At 34.5% G+C, this 23,830-nt stretch overlaps 4 long non-coding RNA genes across 5 annotated transcripts; 2 read left to right on the forward strand and 2 right to left on the reverse strand.

Annotated features, from left to right (window-relative positions):
- The first annotated feature begins 3,259 nt into the window (after window positions 1-3,259).
- LOC149615975 (uncharacterized) lies at window positions 3,260-4,871 on the forward strand. Its single transcript, XR_016375963.1, has 2 exons — window positions 3,260-3,597; window positions 4,647-4,871. It is a non-coding gene; the product is annotated as an uncharacterized LOC149615975 (long non-coding RNA).
- Window positions 4,872-7,116: 2,245 nt separating this feature from the next.
- LOC149615976 (uncharacterized) lies at window positions 7,117-8,653 on the reverse strand. 2 transcript variants are annotated; one of them, XR_016375864.1, is made up of 3 exons: window positions 8,372-8,653; window positions 7,831-8,029; window positions 7,117-7,252 (listed from the first exon to the last, which is right to left on the reverse strand). It is a non-coding gene; the product is annotated as an uncharacterized LOC149615976 (long non-coding RNA). The 2 variants fall into 2 exon arrangements; XR_016375865.1 differs by lacking the exon at window positions 7,117-7,252 and having other exon boundaries at window positions 7,697-8,029.
- Window positions 8,654-9,063: 410 nt separating this feature from the next.
- LOC149615977 (uncharacterized) lies at window positions 9,064-9,953 on the forward strand. Its single transcript, XR_016376114.1, has 2 exons — window positions 9,064-9,278; window positions 9,621-9,953. It is a non-coding gene; the product is annotated as an uncharacterized LOC149615977 (long non-coding RNA).
- A 2,835-nt stretch (window positions 9,954-12,788) lies between these two features.
- LOC149615978 (uncharacterized) lies at window positions 12,789-14,929 on the reverse strand. Its single transcript, XR_016375835.1, has 2 exons — window positions 14,695-14,929; window positions 12,789-13,013 (listed from the first exon to the last, which is right to left on the reverse strand). It is a non-coding gene; the product is annotated as an uncharacterized LOC149615978 (long non-coding RNA).
- Between the last annotated feature and the right edge of the window lie 8,901 nt (window positions 14,930-23,830).

The following is a 23,830-nucleotide window of genomic DNA, read 5'->3' on the forward strand; positions in this document are numbered from 1 at the left end:
TTGTTGTTGAATTTATTTAAAGTTTTGGCCGCAATTTATTACCTCTTCGAGTGACGATGACGTCACGGAGAGGTATTAAACTGGACGTTTCTGTCTGTGTGTCTGTCACCGCATTCACAGTTGGCACCAAACGTATCTGCAGTTTCATTATCGTCGTTAGGGTTAAGAGAAACGTCTAGCCTTCTCAATCACAGGGCTTCCACCAAAGGTGCACGCAATTACGGGTTTTCTCATCATTTATAGTGAGTCAATCCTTTTTTATACCCTAAATTTCCAAAAGAGGCATACGCTAGAATTCAAACTTCAACAATAACTATGTTTAAAATTATTTTAGGAAACACGTTTCTTAAAACGACTTAACTAATATTACGGTGAATTACTGACGATATCAAATAATAAATCATTTCTATTGAAAAATTTATATTCGGTTAAAATGCATAGTAAAAGTTTTTTGTTAAAATAGTTTTCCAACATAGTCTCAGGTTCTACATCTTTTATATTCATTCTAGTAATCTAGTTTGATATGTAAAATAGATTGATAGTTTTGTTATACTTAAAATAATGACTATGATTTTAAAAAATGCTATTTTTTTACTACAATACAGCCAATACATTTTGTTTACTAATTTAAAATTAGAGCTTAAAAGTTGTAATTTTAGTTAAAAAACTTTGGGTTATCCCACAGTTAAAAAATATATGTTTGATATTCCCCTGCTCTTTTTCACAGAATGGACATTGGGGGCTAAGATTATGCAATCTTGATGCTAAAACTGGTAGCGTTATATTACCTATAGTTATTCTCCATAGGATGCTATTTTCCTTTGGGAAAAAACACGGATGCCATATAGGATTTAATTTAAAATTAATATTGTTTGGTTTCTCAAAAATCGCGAGAAATCTGTTTTTTAATTGTTCGGATTGTGGCTTTGTAAGTTCTTTAAATTGGGTTTTTGTTATTTTTTCAAGGCCGACATACTTTTCATCTAAGTAAAGTTCCATCTCACAAATTGTCTTTTCTTGGTAGGGGTTAATTTTACTCGGTAGACAAAAAAGATCTATCTTTTCTTTGCATAGTTTTGAAATCTTATGGAAATGATTGGTAAGGGAGCGTTCTGTTTGGGCTCTTAGTCCTATGTCAATAAAGGGATTTTTAAAACAATTGTTTTGGTGATCGAAGATATCACTGATAAGTTGAAAGCCTGGTGTTTTCCATTTTGGATGAAAGTCTAACTTAATCAAAGGGTTGTTTAAGATAGGTAAATTTAAAAAACTCTGTAAGTATGTAGGTTTTTTTAAACGTATTGGGATCGTTTTCCAAAACATGAACAAATCCTTATATTTTGGGCAAAAGTCATAGTTAAATTCTATGTCCGGGAAGCTTAGAACGTTTAGACCAAAACTATATATATTTGTTTTTTTTTAAATAATGATCTAGGAATGCTCCTTGTATGGGTTGATACAATCCCCCTATATGACGTTGTGATTTATTAAATGCGAAGTTTTCCCATCTTTTTGTTAGGGTTATTAACCCGAAGTCCCCCTGGCCCATCTTCTGTTGGATATCATCCACATTCAGCCAATGTCTGTCGTTGGTCCAGATTAGTTTGGTGCACTCGTTTAAGAGTCTCTTGGATCTTGCTTGGATAGTTCTTTGGGTATGTACAGCACTGGTAAGATGTAGAACAGTGTGCTTAGAAGGATATTACATAACTGAACTCTATGTTTATATGACAGGCCAAAGACTGAGGTAGTAATGTTTTCCATAGAGTAGTGTCGGTAGAGAGGGGAGTAGACTGTTTATCCCTCCCTCTAGGCGCGCTTTTGTAAGAGGGGATACTATACGCGCCTGGTAGGGGGGATGACACCAAGAGATAGAGTAATGTCAGTGCTACGTATGCAAACGTCATACCCTTCTATCTCTTAGCTAAGTGTCATCCCCCCTACCAGGCGCGTACAGTATCCCCTCTTACAAAAGCGCGCCTAGAGGGAGGGATACACAGTCTACTCCCCCCTCTACCGACACTGCTCTATGGTATGACGTTTGCATAGTAGAACTGACATTACTCTATAGTGGTTATTATATCGTCTGCTACCATATTTGCGTGATTATTTAATATATTGTCTTTTGTGAAGTAGGTGACGCCTAAAGACTTTATTTGTTCGTTGTTCCATTGTACATTTATCGGACGATCGGTTCTATTTTTCCAACCTCCAAGCCATAATCCGTTGCTTTTTCCTAGGTTAAAATTTGCGTTACCAGAAGTGAGATGAGACCAGAAGTACTGAGCTAACCAAATTCTTCACTCGGCGAAAGTGAATATTCTTGATAACACAAGAACGGTTGGCCCTCTAGTAGCGGTTTCTGAATTTCCCCTCCAAAACTTGAGACGCTCGTGGTGGTAGACGGCCGAACTAGATTCAAGTACCCGCGTCCGTGTTCTTCCGCTTTAGGTTGAGGGGAAGGGGGCAGGAAATGTTTTTGGAACTCGACCAATTTTTTTCTCAGTAGTGTAGGCGCGTGGGAAGCGGCATAAAATCCTCCCAAACTAGTGCCAGGATCTACTACCAATGCTAGAGCCCTTCACTTCTAGTCTCATCTCACTTCTGGCGTTACTCATTCTCGAGTAATTTACGCACTCCTCTGAAAGAATCGTAAATCCTTGGTCCGTGGTGATGAAAGAGTTGAGGTCGTCAGCGAAAGACAGAGTTGTTAATGGTCTCGGAATGAAGGGTAAATTTATCGAGTCTTCACGTAGTTTACTACGAAGATGGCATAACAGTGGTTCAATTGACAAATTGAATAAAAAGCTTGACAGTGGGTCACCTTGGCGGATGCCTTTGGAGACTTTGAATTTTGCTGATAGGATATTATTTACTTTCACACATGCTTCGGCCGATGAATATACGGAGTGAATGTAATTTGTTATCTTGTCCCCGAAACCAACGTGTTTCAGGATTTCACATAGGTACTTATGTTTTGCACGGTCAAAGGCTTTCGCTTGGTCGAGCGCTACCAGAGAGAATTTAGAAGGGGAGTGGAAGGGGTGGTTTGGAATGTAGCGCAACGTCGTCTGCTAAACGTTATCTAGGCAGGTCGATTTCCGGTATGATGCGTTTGTAATAGATAGATTTTAGATCACGTGACCGGAAACTCGCCTACCCCAAAAAGCTCAACGCGACATCTTGTTTGGGCGTCATCACGTTTAATAGAGTCAAAGGGGGGGCCTTCCACCCCCCTTCTAAATTCTCTCTGGCGCTACTATCGCTAAATTTTCCCTAGAGTTGAAACTGTAGTGGTGAATTACATCCCTCATTATATTTAGATTGGGTGTAATACTCCTTCTCGGTATTCTCGACGTTTGGTCATAAGACGATAATTTTATTAATCTTCGTTCCAATTCTATTTGCCAAACATTTTGAAAGAATTTTAAAGTCTGAATTTAGTAAGGAAATCGGTCTCCAGTTGTTTAGAAGTTTTGGGTCTCCTTTTTTGGATATGAGTTTTATGACGGCGATGGTAAAGGAACTAGGGAGTTGTTGTGGGCATAGTATCTGTGTGAAAATTCGCCAGAGAGTGTTTCCGATAATTGGCCAGAAGTATAAAATTCGTTGGTTATGCCGTCTCTGCCGGGAGATTTATTTCTAGATAGATTTTTTACGACTTTATCAACTTCGTGTTTCAAAAGGGCTTTATTGCAGTCCTTGGTTTCAATTTCACTTAGTCGGGGTAATATTTTTATATAATCCTGACAGTTCTCTGTTTCTTCATCCTAGAAGCAGGATTCAAAATGTCTGACAATCTCAGTAAATAATTCTTTCTGCGTTGACGTTTCTTCCCCTTTTTCATTTTTAACGCTTGTAACTTTTTCAATTTGATTGTGTTTTGTGCTGTTTTATTGTGTTCTATGCTTTTTATTGTGTTTTATGCTGTTTAAATGTGTGTTTATGTTGTGTAATTGTGTTTTTATGTCGATTTATTGTGGTTTATGGTGTTCTTTGCTGTTTTATTGTGTTTTATGCTGTTATATTGTGTGTCTAAGCTGTTTTATTGTGTTTGGGCTAAAATATAGTATAAAAGTTATGATATTAGTTAGAAATCTCTGCCTTTTTCCACAGTTAAAAAATATGTTTGATATTCCCTAGCTTTTTCTCACAGAATGGACATTTATGACTAAGGTTGTACAATCTTGAAGCTAAAACTGGTAGCGTTATATTGCCTATAGCTATTTTCCACAGATTACTATTTTTCTTGGGGAAAAAACACGGGTACCATACAGGATTTAGTTTAAAATTTAAATTATTTGGTTTCTCAAATATCGCTAAAAATCTGTATCTTAGTTGTTCGGGTTGTGGGTTAGTTAATTCTTTAAACTAACAAGGGAGATGGTTTCGAGTACGCGTCGAGTGTTATACTTCTCAGGATATTAAAGGGGCTGTCCGAACCGTGGGGCAAACGACGGTCTTCCTCACAGAACTTAGCTTTGCGGTTGGGTAAAAAAGGAGGGGGAGGGTCGAACAGCCCCTTTAACTTCTGATATTTGTTACTGAGTTTCAGTTTAAAATTAAATTGCTAATTAAAGCATTCCAAGTATTAATACTAGTGTTTATGACGATGAGTTAAAAATGATCTTTTACTAATTTCAAAGAAAAATACAAGCATCTGCTGCATCATGAGCCTATTGACGTCTTCTTCCCAGTGCCAAGCAGAGGGGACGGGGTCGACGCCATTCAGTGATAAAGGAGGGCTTCTCATATCACACAACGCGAGCAAGCTTCAACGAAGTTTACTTTTTGTTTTTATATCTATATACTTTTGTTTATACTTCATAAGTGTACTATAGAATAAATAAATTGTTCGTCGATTTAATGAATCTCATTTTTTATTCCTTTTCTTGTCAATTAAGTTACAGGCATATATAGGATTTTAAACTGGATTAATTAGATTAAAATGGATTCCGAATATGGGTTAATTAGAGGTTCCCGGTAATCACTTTAGCACTGTTAAAGGCAGCGCGTCGAGGGGCTATTCACTAATGAAAATTTTCCTATATTGCTGATTTTTATTTATGCTTTAAAAAAGGATAGGGATTTATTGATGATTTAAAATGGATGGGGATTAATGGTTGCGTCTGGATTACGAGTAATTATCGAGAGGCTACTCACTAAAAACTCGTTAGCGATTTTAAACGGGATTGGGATTGTGGGTAACTTAGGGGCTACGTGTTGTTATTATTTTACTAGCTATGAACGAATAATTAAGAATTAACACATTTGACGCTAGGGTAGCTTGAAACGTAGTTACGTATATACTGACATCTAAAACATGATAAAATTCTGCTAGACATTCGTGTAAGCAATAGATAGTTCATAAATTGCCGCTAGGGGCGCTGTGTACGTAGTTACGTATTTACTGACATCTAAAACATGATAAAATTCTGCTAGACATTCGTATAAGCAATAGATGGTTCATAAATTGCCGCTAGGGGCGCTGTATACGTAGTTACGTATTTACTGACATCTAAAACATGGTAAAATTCTGCTAGACATTCGTGTAAGCAATAGATAGTTCATAAATTGCCGCTAGGGGCGCTGTATACGTAGTTACGTATTTACTGACATCTAAAACATAAATAAATTTGCCGCTAGGGGCACTGTATACGTAGTTACGTATTTACTGACATCTAATACACGAAGATATTTGACGCTAGGGGCGCTGTTATATAGGCCTAACGGTGTGTTCCCTTATTTGAATTAGCGCCCACGTCACACTTCGAAGCGCCCCCAACGACGGATTTTACTATAAAACTCGGACGCCACTGGTCCAGGTTTCTTTTCTCTCTGCGCCGGCGACCAGTCAACATCGTTTCTTGATCAGCTCCTCGTAATCCTGACTTTCGAAGGCAGTATTGGATGGAAAGCCACGTTTTACGCCGATGTTGGGACGTGACTCTGAGCTCTCCGCCATTGGATTTCCATTAGACCGTTGAAATCAACGCGAAAGGTTAAGCCTAGTACGGTATGTGTGAAAGTCTTTCAATAATCCAAAGCCATCCAGCTAGCATTTTATTATTTTATTTAATCCTAGAGTTTAAATTACTTAGGTAGAGTTAATTGTTAGTTCATTATGTTTATTTATTGAAAATTAACTACAATATGAAGAAATTTCCAGACACGAGGTCAGTTAGACAAGGCTTAATTTAGAACATCTTAAATCAAGTACTTGGGCTCATATTAGGGGAAATTAAATTCCTTATCTATTTTAAATAATAAACCTCGACTGTTTGCAAATTAGGTCTCATTTAACGGCGCGAAACTATGTAACGTATGGTTTAACGGGGTCAGATTAGGTTGCACTAGGCTAGGCTAAACCTTTTATAAAAATTTATCCGGGCTTGGTACTAATCTCTAAGTTTTTACTTTATGCCGTCGTTTTAATTTAAATTAACGAGGGTATTTTAGAATTATTACGCGTAAATTATACATTTGAGATTCTAAAATTTAATCGTGGCAGTATTTAATTATTTTAGATAATGAACTACGGTCTATTTAATAAATTATGTGTTTAAATTAATTAGGGTTAACTGTTAATAAGTTATCATTAATTATGAGGATTAAGTCAATTTAATAATTTGAAAATGAGCCACGAACGCGAAGTTAAGGCTTGAGACTTTTAATTTATATTTACGGGAATATTTTACGTAGTTTTTTCTTAAATTATTTTAATCTATGGTATTGTTTCCGTGAGTTATAATTTTGTTTGGACCTTAAGTAGCCGTTTAATTCTGATATGGAAATTGCTTAATATTTAGTTTAATATTTAGAACATTTTATTTATGGGAATATTTTACTTGGTTTTTTCTTAAATTATTATTTTGCTAGGACCTTAAAGTAGCCCTTTAATTCTGATTCGGCTTAATATTTAGTGTGATTTTTAAATTTTGTTTTTGGGAATATTTTACAAAGTTTTTCTTCAATAATTTACGGAAACAAAACCATAGATTAAAATTATTTTTTTGTTAGGCCCCTCCAATTCTTATATTTGTTATTAATATATTTTCATTTTTAGACGCGATGACGTTCTTGGATATTCTGTTGCTGGTCATTCGGAAAAGTATCCTAGCAGATGATTTCAACCTTTGTTAGAGACGCTCATTCCAGATGACATCTTCCTTGGATTTGCGATACAAGATGTTTTCAACCTGTGGTGGCCATGCATTCATTCTCTACAAAGATGCGATGAACATAACTGAATCTAGAAAATTCAAATTTTTATTAGAATTATATTTGCAACTACTTTCTTTTTACACGTTCAAACTTCAATTTACGGGACACTTTATACTATTTTTTGTTGAAAATTTTTGTAAACACCTTATTTTTTTACTTTTTGTTCAATAAATTATGCCTTAAACCACTTTTTTTGTTTTCTTAAAAATTATTTGATTAAGAGGGAAGGTTTGAATTTTTTAGCTTTAAACAGATAGCCTATTTTTTGGGGACCCTCTTTTAAGCTTCTTTTAGCTTAAATCAAAAAATAAAACGATCAAATTGTTTTAAATAGAAAAAGAAGAGCCTAAAACAAGCTTAAATTGTTTTAAAAAAACCTAAAAAAGGGTCTCAAAAATACTCCCCTAAGTCCAGACCCTAAAAAATTCAAACCATCCCCAATATCGAAACTTTTTTAAGAATACAAAGAACGTGAGGCAAGGCAAAAATTTTTTATTGAGAAAAAAACAATTGAGGTGTTTACAAAAATTTTCTACAAAAAAATATTTAAAGCGTTCCGTAAATTAAAATTTGACCGCGTAAAATTAAATGGGGTAGGCTAGTTACCGATTAAATTTAAGAATAAAATTAAGTTAATTGGCGGAAAAACTTCACGGTCCATTCAGTTTGAAGGCCTTGTGTTTCGCAAATCAAAGAAAGATGTCATCTGGATTGAGGGTCCTTAACATCGGATGAACTTCCAAGTCTACTTGAAAACGTCTCTGAATGACCAGCAACAGCTTATATCCAAGAAAATCATTCGAGTCTACAAATTAAAATAAATTAATTCCAAATATTTAAGAAATGCCTAATTTTAAAATAAGGGCTACTTTAAGCCTAACTGAATAATAATTTACCGAAATAATCCCATATATTTAAATAATTAGCGAAATACTGGCGATATATTGCTAAGAAATTTTTCTAATGATCTAAGCTAAATTTCTTAAGCCTTGTTCAAATGTCCTAACCTCGTGGTCGTGGTTTATGTAATTTTAATTCAAAATTATTATTTAATAGACTGAATTTACGTAAATAATAATAATTAACTGTCTGTTTCATTAAAACTACTTAATTTATTAAAACAATAAGCTATTTAAAAAAGGCTTACATTTGCTGCGCATTAACAAGTTTGTTCATTCCAACATGGCCTTGCTGAATCGATTCCAAAAGAACGTTCAATGGCGGAAAAGAGCTCTAGATTCTGGATGCATTCCTTGACGGCGAAAAGAAAAATGGCTGATCGTCGGCGAAAGGACTGATTTCCAAGAGCTGAGCAGGAAACGATCTTGACTCCACGATGCCAATCGAAGAAAGAAATTTCGGTCGGTTACTCCAGAAGAAAGTTCTCTCCCGCAAGATTTACGCCCTCAAGACGTTAAAAGCAGACGACACAAATATATTGTGTCGGCAATATTGGCAGACGGCAGGAAACAGACAAATTTTATGGAATTTTATTGAAATTTTCATTTTCGCTCCAAGGAAATTACTCCATGGAAAAGGACAATGGAAGGTATGGAGCAATATTGTAGGAGACACCAAATTTTATGGAATTTTAGGGAAACTTTCATTTTCGCTCCATCAAAATTACTCCATGGAAAAGGACAATGGAAGGTATGGAGCAATATTGTAGGAGACACCTAATTTTATGGAATTTTAAAGAAAGTTACCTTCTCGCTCCACGTAAATTACTCCATGGAATTGGCCAACGGAAAAACGGTATTACTCCAATTAGTGTCGTCTGCTTTTAACGTCTTGAGGGCGTAAATCTTGCGGGAGAGAACTTTCTTTTGGAGTAACCGACCGAAATTTCTTTCTTCGATTGGCATCGTGGAGTCAAGATCGTTTCCTGCTCAGCTCTTGGAAATCAGTCCTTTCGCCGACGATCAGCCATTTTTCTTTTCGCCGTCAAGGAATGCATCCAGAATCTAGAGCTCTTTTCCGCCATTGAACGTTCTTTTGGAATCGATTCAGCAAGGCCATGTTGGAATGAACAAACTTGTTAATGCGCAGCAAATGTAAGCCTTTTTTAAATAGCTTATTGTTTTAATAAATTAAGTAGTTTTAATGAAACAGACAGTTAATTATTATTATTTACGTAAATTCAGTCTATTAAATAATAATTTTGAATTAAAATTACATAAACCACGACCACGAGGTTAGGACATTTGAATAAGGCTTAAGAAATTTAGCTTAGATCATTAGAAAAATTTCTTAGCAATATATCGCCAGTATTTCGCTAATTATTTAAATATATGGGATTATTTCGGTAAATTATTATTCAGTTAGGCTTAAAGTAGCCCTTATTTTAAAATTAGGCATTTCTTAAATATTTGGAATTAATTTATTTTAATTTGTAGACTCGAATGATTTTCTTGGATATAAGCTGTTGCTGGTCATTCAGAGACGTTTTCAAGTAGACTTGGAAGTTCATCCGATGTTAAGGACCCTCAATCCAGATGACATCTTTCTTTGATTTGCGAAACACAAGGCCTTCAAACTGAATGGACCGTGAAGTTTTTCCGCCAATTAACTTAATTTTATTCTTAAATTTAATCGGTAACTAGCCTACCCCATTTAATTTTACGCGGTCAAATTTTAATTTACGGAACGCTTTAAATATTTTTTTGTAGAAAATTTTTGTAAACACCTCAATTGTTTTTTTCTCAATAAAAAATTTTTGCCTTGCCTCACGTTCTTTGTATTCTTAAAAAAGTTTCGATATTGGGGATGGTTTGAATTTTTTAGGGTCTGGACTTGGGGTAGTATTTTTGAGACCCTTTTTTAGGTTTTTTTTACTTTTTAAAACGTTTTAGGCTCTTCTTTTTCTATTTAAAACAATTTGATCGTTTTATTTTTGATTTAAGCTAAAAGCCTATTTTTTGGGGACCCTCTTTTAAGCTTCTATCTGTTTAAAGCTAAAAAATTCAAACCTTTCCTCTTAATCAAATAATTTTTAAGAAAACAAAAAGTGGTTTAAGGCATAATTTATTGAACAAAAAGTAAAAAAATAAGGTTTTTACAAAAATTTAACAAAAAATAGTATAAAGTGTCCCGTAAATTGAAGTTTGAACGTGTAAAAAGAAAGTAGTTGCAAATATAATTCTAATAAAAATTTGAATTTTCTAGATTCGGCGATGTTCATCGCATCTTTGTAGAGAATGATTGCAAGGCCACCACAGGTTTGAAAACATCTTGTATCGCAAATCCAAGGAAGATGTCATCTGGAATGAGCGTCTCTAACAAAGGTTGAAATCATCAGCTAGGAAACTTCTCCGAATGACCAGCAACAGAATATCCAAGAACGTCATCGCGTCTAAAAATGAAAATATATTAATAACAAATATAAGAATTGGAGGGGCCTAACAAAAAAATAATTTTAATCTATGGTTTTGTTTCCGTAAATTATTGAAGAAAAACTTTGTAAAATATTCCCAAAAACAAAATTTAAAAATCACACTAAATATTAAGCCGAATCAGAATTAAAGGGCTACTTTAAGGTCCTAGCAAAATAATAATTTAAGAAAAAAAAACCAAGTAAAATATTCCCATAAATAAAATGTACTAAATATTGCACTAAATATTAAGCAATTTCCATATCAGAATTAAACGGCTACTTAAGGTCCAAACAAAATTATAACTCACGGAAACAATACCATAGATTAAAATAATTTAAGAAAAAACTACGTAAAATATTCCCGTAAATATAAATTAAAAATCTCAAGCCTTAACTTCGCGTTCGTGGCTCATTTTCAAATTATTAAATTGACTTAATCTTCATAATTAATGATAACTTATTAACAGTTAACGCTAATTAATTTAAACAAATAATTTATTAAATAGACCGTAGTTCATTATCTAAAATAATTAAATACTGCCACGAATGAAATTTTAGAATCTCAAATCTATAATTTACGCGTAATAATTCTAAAATACCCTCGTTAATTTAAATTAAAACGACGGCATAAAGTAAAAACTTACAGATTAGTACCAGGCCCGGATTAATTTTTATAAAAGGTTTAGCCTAGCCTAGTGCAACCTAATCTGACCCCGTTAAACCATACGTTACTCATTTTAGACAATATAGTTTCGCGCCGTTAAATGAGACCTAATTTGCAAACAGTCGAGGTTTATTATTTAAAATGGATAAGGAATTTAATTTCCCCTAATATGAGCCCAAGTACTTGATTTAAGATGTTCTAAATTAAGCCTTGTCTAACTGACCTCGTGTCTGGAAATTTCTTCATTTTGTAGTTAATTTTCAATTAATAAACATAATGAACTAACAATTAACTCTACCTAAATAATTTAAACTCTGGGATTAAATAAAATAATAAAATGCTAGCTGGATGGCTTTGGATTATTGAAAGACTTTCACACATACCGTACTAGGCTTAACCTTTCGCGTTGATTTCAACGTTCTAATGGACATCCAATGGCGGAGAGCTCAGAGTCACGTCCCAACATCGGCGTAAAACGTGGCTTTTCATCCAATATTGCCTTCGAAAGTAAGGATTACGAGGAGCTTTTCAAGGAACGATGTTGACTGGTCGCCGGCGCAGAGAGAAAAGAAACCTGGACAAGTGGCGTCCGAGTTTTATAGTAAATTCCGACGTTGGGGGCGCTTCGAAGTGTGACGTGGCGCTAATTCAAATAAGGGAACACACCGTTAGGCCTATATAACAGCGCCCCTAGCGTCAAATTCCTTCATGTATTAGATGTCAGTAAATACGTAACTACGTATACAGCGCCCCAAGCGGCAAATTTATTCATGTTTTAGATGTCAGTAAATACGTAACTACGTATACAGCGCCCCTAGCGGCAATTTATGAACTATCTATTGCTTACACGAATCTCTAGCAGAATTTTATCATGTTTTAGATGTCAGTAAATACGTAACTACGTATACAGCGCCCCTAGCGGCAATTTATGAACTATCTATTGCTTACACGAATGTCTAGCAGAATTTTATCATGTTTTAGATGTCAATAAATACGTAACTACGTACACAGCGCCCCTAGCGGAAATTTATGAACTATCTATTGCTTACACGAATGTCTAGCAGAATTTTATCATGTTTTAGATGTCAGTATATACGTAACTACGTTTCAAGCTACCCTAGCGTCAAATGTGTTAATTCTTAATTATTCGTTCATAGCTAGTAAATTAATAACAACACGTAGCCCCTAAGTTACCCACAATCCCAATCCCGTTTAAAATCGCTAACGAGTTTTTAGTGAGTAGCCTCTCGATAATTACTCGTAATCCAGACGCAACCATTAATCCCCATCCATTTTAAATCATCAATAAATCCCTATCCTTTTTTAAAGCACAAATAAAAATCAGCAATATAGGAAAATTTTCATTAGTGAATAGCCCCTCGACGCGCTGCCTTTAACAAAGCTAAAGTGATTACCGGGAACCTCTAATTAACCCATATTCGGAATCCATTTTAATCTAATTAATCCATTTTAAAATCCTATATATGCCTGTAACTTAATTGACAAGAAAAGGAATAAAAAATGAGATTCATTAAATCGACGAACAATTTATTTATTCTATAGTACACTTATGAAGTATAAACAAAAGTATATAGATATAAAAACAAAAAGTAAACTTCGTTGAAGCTTGCTCGCGTTGTGTGATATGAGAAGCCCTCCTTTATCACTGAATGGCGTCGACCCCGTCCCCTCTGCTTGGCACTGGGAAGAAGACGTCAATAGGCTCATGATGCAGCAGATGCTTGTATTTTTCTTTGAAATTAGAAAAAGATCATTTTTAACTCATCGTCATAAACACTAGTATTAATACTTGGAATGCTTTAATTAGCAATTTAATTTTAAACTGAAACTCAGTAACAAATATCAGAAGTTAAAGGGGCTGTTCGACCCTCCCCCTCCTTTTTACCCAACCGCAAAGCTAAGTTCTGTGAGGAAGACCGTCGTTTGCCCCACGGTTCGGACAGCCCCTTTAATATCCTGAGAAATATAACACTCGACGCGTACTCGAAACCATCTCCCTTGTTAGTTTAAAGAATTAACTAACCCACAACCCGAACAACTAAGATACAGATTTTTAGCGATATTTGAGAAACCAAATAATTTAAATTTTAAACTAAATCCTGTATGGTACCCGTGTTTTTTCCCCAAGAAAAATAGTAATCTGTGGAAAATAGCTATAGGTAATATAACGCTACCAGTTTTAGCTTCAAGATTGTACAACCTTAGTCCTAAATGTCCATTCTGTGAGAAAAAGCTAGGGAATATCAAACATATTTTTTAACTGTGGAAAAACGCAGAGATTTCTAACTAATATCATAACTTTTATAAAATATTTTAGCCCAAACACAATAAAACAGCTTAGACACAATAAAACAGCATAAAACACAATAAAACAGCAAAGAACACCATAAACCACAATTAAACGACATAAAAACACAATAACAAAACATAAAACACATTAAAACAGCATAAATACACATTAAACAGCATAAATACACATTAAACAGCATAAACACACATTAAACAGCATAAAAACACAATAAAATAGCATAGAAACAAAATAAAACAGCATAAACACACATTAAACAGCATAAAAACACAATAAAATAGCATAGAAACAAAATAAAACAGCATAAAACACAATAAAAAGCATAGAACACAATAAAAAGCATAGAACACAATAAAACAGCACAAAACATATCAAAACAGCTCAAAAACACATAGAACAGCATAAAACACATGTTAAACAGCATAAAAACAATAAACAGCATAAATCACAATAAAACAGCTTAGACACACAATAAAACACATTAAAACAGCATAAATACACATTAAAAGCATAAACACACATTAAACAGCATAAACACGCATTAAACAGCATAAACACACATTAAATATCATAAACACACATTAAACAGCATAAACACACATTAAACAGCATAAACACACATTAAACAGCATAAACACACATTAAACAGCATAAACACACATTAAACAGCATAAACACACATTAAACAGCATAAAAACACAATAAAACACACATAAAAATAAAATAAAACAACATAAAACACGATAAAAAGCATAGAACACAATAAAACAGCTTAGACACACAATAAAACAGCATAAACACACAATAAAACAGCATAAACACACAATAAAACAGCATAAACACACAATAAAACAGCATAAACACACAATAAAACAGCATAAAACAACATTTAACAGAATAAAACACAATAAAACAGCATAAAAACACAATACAACGTGTAGTAGTTTGTAGGCAATTTCACACGTCAAACTAAGAGCCTCACCGTAGATGTACGTCATACGATGTGGCTAAAAATACTTTAACGTACTTTTTCTTACTTGAGAAGTAATACTACTGAAAGCTTATCCAGAGTTGAGAATATGTAAATCGAGTCCATGGTCTTACCTTTTATGATGGCGGCAGGAGGATGGGGGGGGGGAGGATGAAGAGAAACGCCAAACCGCGGTCCCCATCTCTTTAGATGACGGTTAGTTTGGTTACTGAAAGAACATGTAAAGGACCAAAATTAAACACTTACGCCCGTCTTTTCACAAACTAAATAAAGAAATCCATTTTTTAAATTAATTTTTGGGACCCTTTTACGAACTGAAAGAGCTTACCTTCCTCAATACACATATATTAATAATCTACACCTAGATTAGGCGAGAATACAACTTTCAAATCTAGTAATTCTCTATTGTGAAAGTAATATTTTCCTTTATGTTCAGCATATTTTTCAAGTTGCTAATTTAATTACTATACCAGGGATAGATTTAATTTTAGAAGCAGGAATGGAGAATGGTTAGTATTTACTTTAGTCCGACTCATAGCCTAGTATAGAGCCCCTCCCTCCAACACGTAATTAAAAGTTTAAATTATCTTATAGGCTCACTTAAAGTACGTTTTGATGACGTTGCGGGGAAGGCGAAAAATACGTTATTCCTTTTTACCTCTGTCTGGAAATTAACTTTTATTAAAAAAATCTATCGACTCTAAATGCTTGAATCTTTTTCATAGAATAGAATATATTGTGGCACACCTCTCATTCAAATTTCAGGACATTGGGACCATTTAATCCAACGATATTGTGGATTAAATACTGAATTTATAATTTTCACATTAGAAATTAATTTTTATTAAAAATTTATTCATTCTAAAACCTTGAATCCTAGGTATTATATATTTCGGTTATTTTTTAGTCGTTGAGAAAGTTTTTAAATAAGACAATCATAATTGTTATCTTATCTATTTCAATAGATATTTTTTATCGAAAGGAGACCAAGATTTCTGTGTGTACACCTTAGTAATTACGCTGTTCAAACTAAAAACGGCATAGCATTTACATGGTGGTAAAGAATTAAGCAAAGTGTCGCGTAACCTATTTAAAACTCTTGTATCGTTGTCGAGAAATGAGTGAAAGGTTGAAGCCCTTAAGTTACAGCATAGTGTAATTTTCCTCACTTTCTAGTGAAATTTCAAGGCAATTTCTCTCCGCTCATCAGGGTTGCTTAGTTATTCGAATTCAATATCTTCTATCTGATGATATACCTACTTTTACCGGGTGTTTTAAGAACCTTGGTAAGCTTAACGAGCCCGTCAACTCCACACCACGACTATGGGAGCATCTAGCCAGGGCCGGAAATAAGCATAGGACACTGGACATTGTCCAATAAAATTTTCAAGTGTCCAATATTTTTTTTTAAAACTAAGGGGGTCACTGGACGTTTTGACCAATAAATTTTCCGAAGTTTTGATAGCTTGACTATGATGATGGGACACTATTTATGCACACTCCAGTGGAAAATGTCCTATAAATTTTCCAGTCAAAGGGGTGATCACTGGACACGTGTCTTATAAGATTTTTTTCTTATTTCCGGCCCTGGCCGGAGCTTGCTTTAATGGCTAGCAGTGTGGCTGCGGGTTCGTCTCCGTCTAGACCTTGAGAAGCTCAATAAAACTACTTCTAAATGCTTCCCCTAGTGGTGTTACTGATAGATAGATTTAATTTTAGAAGTAGGAATGGAGAACAGAGTAATGTGGGTGCGCGTCAAAGTCCCGGACCCCCTTCTACGGGACGGAAGGGTATGAAAGAAGAGGCGGGTCATAGCGACAGAGGTAAAAAGGAATTACGTATTTTTCGCCGTCCCCGTCAGCAACGTTATCAAAACGTAGTTTAAGTGAGCCAATAAGATAATTTAAACTTTTCGATACATGTTGGAGGGAGGGGCTCTATACTGGGCTACGAGTCGACTGAAGTAAATACTAACTGTTCTCCATTCCTACATCTAAAATTAAATCTATCCCTGCTGATACCAATCATACGCAGTTTGGTAAATCAAATTCTGAAATTAAAGAATTGTGACTGTTCAGATCAGAAGTAACAAATATGCAAACAAGCAATGCAATTGTTCAAATGATTTATTTCTCCTAAGCCTATAGTGATGTTATCGGTAATTCAATGAAACACACCTTCAAGTTACCCTTTGTAGCATTACCGTCATAATTTGCTAAGTAAATTACCAATAATTTAAGTAAAACTGCAACAGATTACCAGTAGGAGACTATTACGACACTACAACTCAATTCTTTCTTCGGAACCATTTCTTTCATTACTCAATCGGGTTGTAGCATTACCGTCGTAATTCACTCGGTACATTACCAATCATTCAAGAAAAACTGCAACACAATACCAGTCTCCGCACTATCACGACACTACAACTCAATTTTATCTTCGAACGTACTCAACTCTTAAATCAATTCTTTCATCACTCAATTGCGTTAATACCCTCGAATACCTCAACCACCCTGTTTAAAACTGCCCCAAATTTGACAAGTTTAAAGAAAAATTCCAAATGTAGTCTTTCTTATTCGCTTTCCCAGGAATTGAGGACATCAACTGGTGATATATTAGATTAGGAAAAAAATGCCATTCGAATCTTGGGAATGAATATGTTTAGACAGCTGACACCGCCCAACAACTGATTACGTCAAGAAACGCTCTCATTTAAAAGGCGCTTAAGTGCCTTAAAGTGATTTTAAGCCCGGTGAAATTAACATAATTTACGTTATCAGTTTTCGTCGAAGACTTCCGTTTCATTCAGTCGACTTCGCGATACGCGAGAAGAAGTGTAGGTCGCGTATTTAAGACGGTGAGTGTATTAGAGATTAAATAAACGGTTTTAATGATTTCAATTGAAATTTATCTAATCGATCAGACGACGTGAAATTAAAAGTAAGTCTAATGAGATATCATTAATTTGAACGTTTTAAATTAATTTTATTGGAAATTCATATACAGGGTGTTTTTGATAAGTCTGCCATAAATTAAGGGGGGCGATTTTGAGTCGAAAATATTGTATGACATTTGTGTTCAAGTTAAGATTGATGGGAGTATTTTACTAATGGATATTATTAGTTTGAAAGTTTTAAGTTATTTTTACTGGGAATTCATGTACAGGGTGTTTCTGATAAGTCTGCCATAAATAAAGGGGCATGTTCTTTGGGAGATTTTGAGTCGAAAATGTTGTATGACATTTGTGTTCAAGTTAAGATTGATGGGAGTATTTTACTAATGGATATTATTAGTTTGAACTTTATTTTTATTGGGAATTCATGTACAGGGTGTTTGTAATAAGTCTGCCATAAATAAAGGGGAATGTTCTTTGAGAAATAAATTTTGAGTCGAAAATTTAACTTCTATCTCCATTTTGTTTGCCACAAGGGACACTGTTTTCAAGTTAAGATTGGAGTGTTGTGAGTAATTTGTTATTCGAGCTTATCCTGCAAGCAGATTTTGAACTGAATCGAACAGAACTACGAGCTTTTCAGTCTATTGTAGATAGCGGTTGAATAATGCACTTACAAATGACTGGCAACACTCGTATGCACACTATTTGTAATCTACCATGAAAATTATGCGTAATACTCCCAGACCAATCAAAGCGCTTTGATATTTTGACGTAACATATTCACGAAAGGTAGACTATATTATAGACACTTACTTGCTTTGAGTAAATTATGTTGTATAGCCAACGGCAAAATCATTAAAGGGTATAATGACACCGAGTATATATAACATCTACTTCTATATTCTGAAATAAGAATAAACGGATCTAATTTCACTAGTAGTAAAGCGACATTGTACACAAATTAATGTTTAAGCTTGATTTAGGAATTGTCTATTATTGGAACGGAAATGAACCTTAACCCTTGGACATAACTGACCCTTTACTTATTTATATAAAACACTTATATAATATCAAGAAGGGATATCTAGTTTACTAGGGAGGAGGTATAAATTCGCCACATTTCTAGCTTTATCTACAGTCCAAACGTAGGTCCAGAGTTGATCCCCGCCTCTAAATTACAATCAGTATCTCATTGGTTTTTGAAAACTCACGTCAGTGCGACGCGAATGACGAAAATTACGTATTTTCCGACTGAGGAGAGGCGAAATAGCATGGCCTCCTTTTACGTCCCAGCTTGTATTTTGAAAGGGGGACTGGGACTATGGCGCGCGAATACTTTGGCATCTTATACCTTCTCACTAGTAAACTAGATATCCCTTCTTGATAATATATTTAAAAATATGGATTTTAAGATAGGCTAAACATGTCAAAGTTCTTGTGAAAAAATTCAATTAAGCAATTAAAGTGCAAGCGTACGTATTGCTTCACGTTGACGTACACATTTTTAGGTTACCAATGATCACGTGGTTTACTATTGGTCCTTGAGCTATATAATAAGTCCCTAGTAAAACCAACGTTACTCATGCAATTTTCCCATAAACAGAAAAAAAATTCCCCAGTAAAAAACATGAAATTTTGCCTTGGCGCAACGAACTACTAAATCAAAGTTTGATATCAAAATTATTTTGATATGGTTTGTTTATAAGAAGGTTGAAGGGTTCTATAAACATGTGACAATCATAAAAAAATTGACAGATAATGAATAATATGTTGAAAAACAAGACTTAACTTCTTATACAAATGTCAAGATAGCTGTCAAAGATTTATCGTTTTGGGACCTTGCCAGAAAGGCAACCGCTGATTTAAATTTATGTTAGAATTATCTATTCAAATTTTACTATTAATTTGGGTTTATTGAAAGACTAGAAAACCGGCTAAGTGCCCTTGACTATCGTGTTAATAAGGCCGAGTTTACAGTTTAAAAAAAAAAGAGCCTAACCTATTTATCATAAACAATCTCCAAATATTTAAAAGCAAAAATATAACAGAATCTTTAGAAACGCGCTTTAATATTAGATTTATTTTATTATTCATAACAGGAATACATACAGCTAGTAGGAATAAACGTGTAGCAATTTTCACTCAACGTATCTACTATGTGGGCGGGCTTTGTGGGAGGAGCTAGCTAGACTAATCATTATGCATGACGAATTTTGCCTCGCGAATTTATAATATATCTCGATGGTGGTCGCCCATTTCCGCACAGTTTTATTTTTCACACCTTAAAAACCTATAGCCCGTTTCCGCGCACTTTTTCATAACCCATTTCCGCACAGTTTGCAAAAATAGAATAGAAATAGCCTGTTGCACCTTGCGCGCCCCTAGGAACTCGCGTCGCTACCTAATAACCAATGAAACGACAGTTAGAAAGACGCCATCAGAATTACGAGGCGTGACGCTGTAGTAAGTTTTCAGGCCCGGTATACCCACAAAACCCGAATTCATAGAAATCAACATGGGTTGTATTTGGACGCGATGATTCCTTTTGGTTTCATGTATTCTTGTTTATAAAATTATGACTTGAAAAATATCCATTACTCTATTTTAGTTTTGTTTTTCTTAGTCCGTTTTTAATTAAAATGCAAATTACTTTTTACTATTTTTTACTCTGTTTTATTAATTGATTTAGATTAAGTATATAAATTTCACAAATTTACGAAGGGTGTGTTCCAACTTGAATTGAATTTATTTAAACGACGATGGTTTCGCTTCACAGCTTCCAAATTACCTTTTTTTAAATTCGAAGGTTTTCGACATAAACTTTGATTTTTGCTTGGAAAATGGTTTGGATTACATTCGTAAAAATATGTATTATTCAGCAAAGTGAATTTTCTATGATTATAGACCAACGTGTTGAAAAGTGGAATTTGGAAAATTTAGGGGTGTAAGATTAATGTGTCATTCCCAAGGGAAAATAAATTTTAAAATATAGAAACGTGCATATTATTATGAATAAATGATCCAGTTTCAATTGAAATATACGACAGTTTTTTGAAAAAAAAATAACGTAGACAAATAAACTACATCAAAACAGGGTCATTTTAGAAGAAGGAATGGATAACGGTTAATATTTACTTCAGTCCGACTCATAGCCCAGTATAGAGGCCCTCCCTCCAACACGTAATGAAAATTTTGAATTATCTTATTGGCTCACTTGGACTATACGTTTTGATGACGTTACTGACGGGGACGGCGAAAAATATGTAATTCCTTTTTACCTCTGTCGCTATGACCCGCCTCTTCTTTCATACCCCCCCCCGTCCCGGGGAAGGGGGTCCGGGTCTTTGACGCGCGTCCAGATTAATCTGTTTTCCATTCCTGCTTCTAAAATTGCATCTATCCCTTATCAAAGTAAAGACAGTTTATAGGAAAATATACTATGCCAAAATAGACAGATCATAGAAAAATAGACATAACCAGCAAATAAGGAAAAGGCAGACAGTTTATGTTCTGTAAGTGTGGCACTGGTCACTGAAAGCTTGTCATGAAGTGAGGTAGGTCATAGATTCTCGTAAAGCGACGCCTGGTGAGGCGCTGTCAAAGGCTTAGTACAGACTAAACAGAAAGATGGACTGCAAAATTAACCGAGTGTAGCCAATCAATTCTCGCTTGTCGTTCTCGCTCGAACTAGCTCTCAGTTAGTCTCTAGCATTACGAAGTATAGGTAGTGTCATACTTATGGAGCATATATTGTAAACTTATGTTTACAGTAAATATAAAAATAGTATCATAGAATAAAATGAATAATTGTTTTGGGTAACAACATCATTAACGTAATTTAAACAATATAAAAAAGGTACGCTTCGTTTACGATGCGATCCATGGTTTCACTTCATAAATATTAAAATAATAAGAAAATTAAGTAGCGGAATTAAAGCGGAACCATGTCTTATTTTAGAAAAGACGCGAAAAATAATTTATTTTCTATATAAATAAACAATTTATTTCACAATCTTCGATTTAATTAAAATTGCATCGAACAAGCATAAACTATGAAACAAAGGAACTTGATAAAATAAGGAAAGCTCAAGCGTATGAATATGCAATGTTAAAAATCATACGCAGAAAGTAGTGCTTATCAACTACGTATCGGTATCGGTATCGTTCCTTTCAACCGAATTCCCAATGGACCGAAATCCCATTCGACCGAAAATCCCGCAATGATTTTAGATTTCCAGCCCAATGGCTATATTTCCGATGGACCGAAATCCCAATCGTCCGAATATGCCACTAAAAAATACATCAATATAACTTGAAACACTGTAGCCGTCAGCGATTCGGTGGTGTAGTGGAAACGGTGTTGGACTAAGAAGCGATAGGTTGTTGGTTTGAATCTCCAAAAGGTATGTTAATAATATTAAAAGTAAATATTTCGTGATACTAATTAAAACGCTCACTTTCATTCCTTTCAAGGCAAGAGATATATAGAATTAATAAACAAATTGTGCTTAAAATGAAGTACAGTCTTAATGGTAGTTCCATCAATGTCTTTAAGTTTTAAATTAAAATTATAATATTTTGGTTTCGGGTGGGTTAGGTTAGGTTAGGTTATGTTAGGTTAGGTTAGGTTAGGTTAGGTTAGGTTAGGTTTGGCTCCGATAATTCGTTGACACCTTTTCCAAAATATGCTCCTTTTAATTAGCTACCACCTTTTCCAAAATATTCTCCCTTTAAATAGCTACCACCTTTTCCAAAACATTCTCCCTTTAATTAGCTGCCACCTTTTCGAAAATAATTTCCTATTAATTAGCTGACACCTTTTCCAAAATATTCTCCTATTAATTAGCTGCAACCTTTTCCAAAACATTCTCCTACTAATTAGTTGCCACATTTTCCAAAATATTCTCCTTTTAATTAGCTACCACCTTTTCCAAAATATTCTCCTTCTAATTAGCTACCACCTTTTCCAAAACATTCTCCCATTAATTAGCTGGCACCTTTTCCAAAATATTCTCCCTTTAAATAGCTACCACCTTTTCCAAAACATTCTCCTACAAATTAGCTGCCACATTTTCCAAAACATTCTCCTACTAATTAGCTGCCACATTTTCGAAAACATTCTCCTTTTAATTAGCTGCCACCTTTTCCAAAATATTCTCCTATTAATTAGCTGCCACCTTTTCCAAAATATTCTCCAATTAATTATCTGACATCTTTTCCAAAATATTTCTATTATTGCTAATAAATTGTTCGTGGTAAGAGGCGGGCTTTTAATACTCATATGAATTATCTTTTTACCTCCAAACAAGTTTGGGTTGGGTTAGGTTAGGTTAGGTTAAGATAGGTTAGGTTAGGTTAGGTTTGGTTAGGTTAGGTTACGTTTGGTTAGGTTAGGTTAGGTTCGCCGTAATTAAAACGCAGTTAAAATAAGTGCAGTAATACATTTTCAACTCACGTTTATTTTAACAATAATAAGTTGTGAAATTATAAATATATTTAATGCAAAACCACACAGTATGTCTTCTTCCAGTTCAATAGAATTTCGGTCCAATGGGACTATAATAAAATCGCACCTTTGGCTACGTTCGGTCGAATGGGACACCACAAAAAAAGCCGTTCTGTCGAATGGGAATTCGGTTCAATGGGACCAAAGCTCGGTATCGGTATCGCTTTATCATTTATCTTTCAATCTTTTAAAATTAATTTCGCATTTAAATTCCGAAAAAATTAAAAATTGGCTTTGAATTTCCATAATTTGACAGTTTCGTGTTTCTAGTAACGCTGGGACACACCTTCTAAAGTTGCACCCGGGAAATGAAAACTAGGTAGGAACTACCAATTCATTATCGTTAAGACAACCGGTGTTTTAATAAAGCCAAAGGGCATTCATTTAAAACAATATGGGATGGCAGTATTAAACGAAAGTTTCACCTGTTTTCCAGCATACCAAAGAACTTTAAAAACTTTTTTTTTGACTCTTGCTTGTTTTACGCGCTAGTAAAACAGAGCATTTTGAACTGTTGGGTAGCATATGCGTTTGAAAAATCGTGTTAATGCTTGCGTTACGGCCATAGCGACACTTGGCGACGCTATTTGTTGTGGGGTTCATCCACAAATAAAGTTGTGTGTCTCATATTTCCTTCCAATTTACATCAAGTTTGCATCATCCTGACTATTTTAAGCTAAATAAATCTAAATATTTCATTCTTAATTATTCAGATTAAAATAAATTACTAATATAGTAGAATTCCACTTTAGAATGGAAAGAGTTTAGCAATGACAAAACCGGTTTTATACTAAAAAAAATAACCCCTTTCTAAAATAGTATTTCCTACAACAACTACAACTACTAC

The sequence above is a fragment of the Phalangium opilio genome, unplaced genomic scaffold (assembly GCF_054372755.1).
Source record: "Phalangium opilio isolate 3A_F unplaced genomic scaffold, DU_Popi_V2 ptg000217l_1, whole genome shotgun sequence".
NCBI lineage: Eukaryota > Metazoa > Arthropoda > Arachnida > Opiliones > Phalangiidae > Phalangium > Phalangium opilio.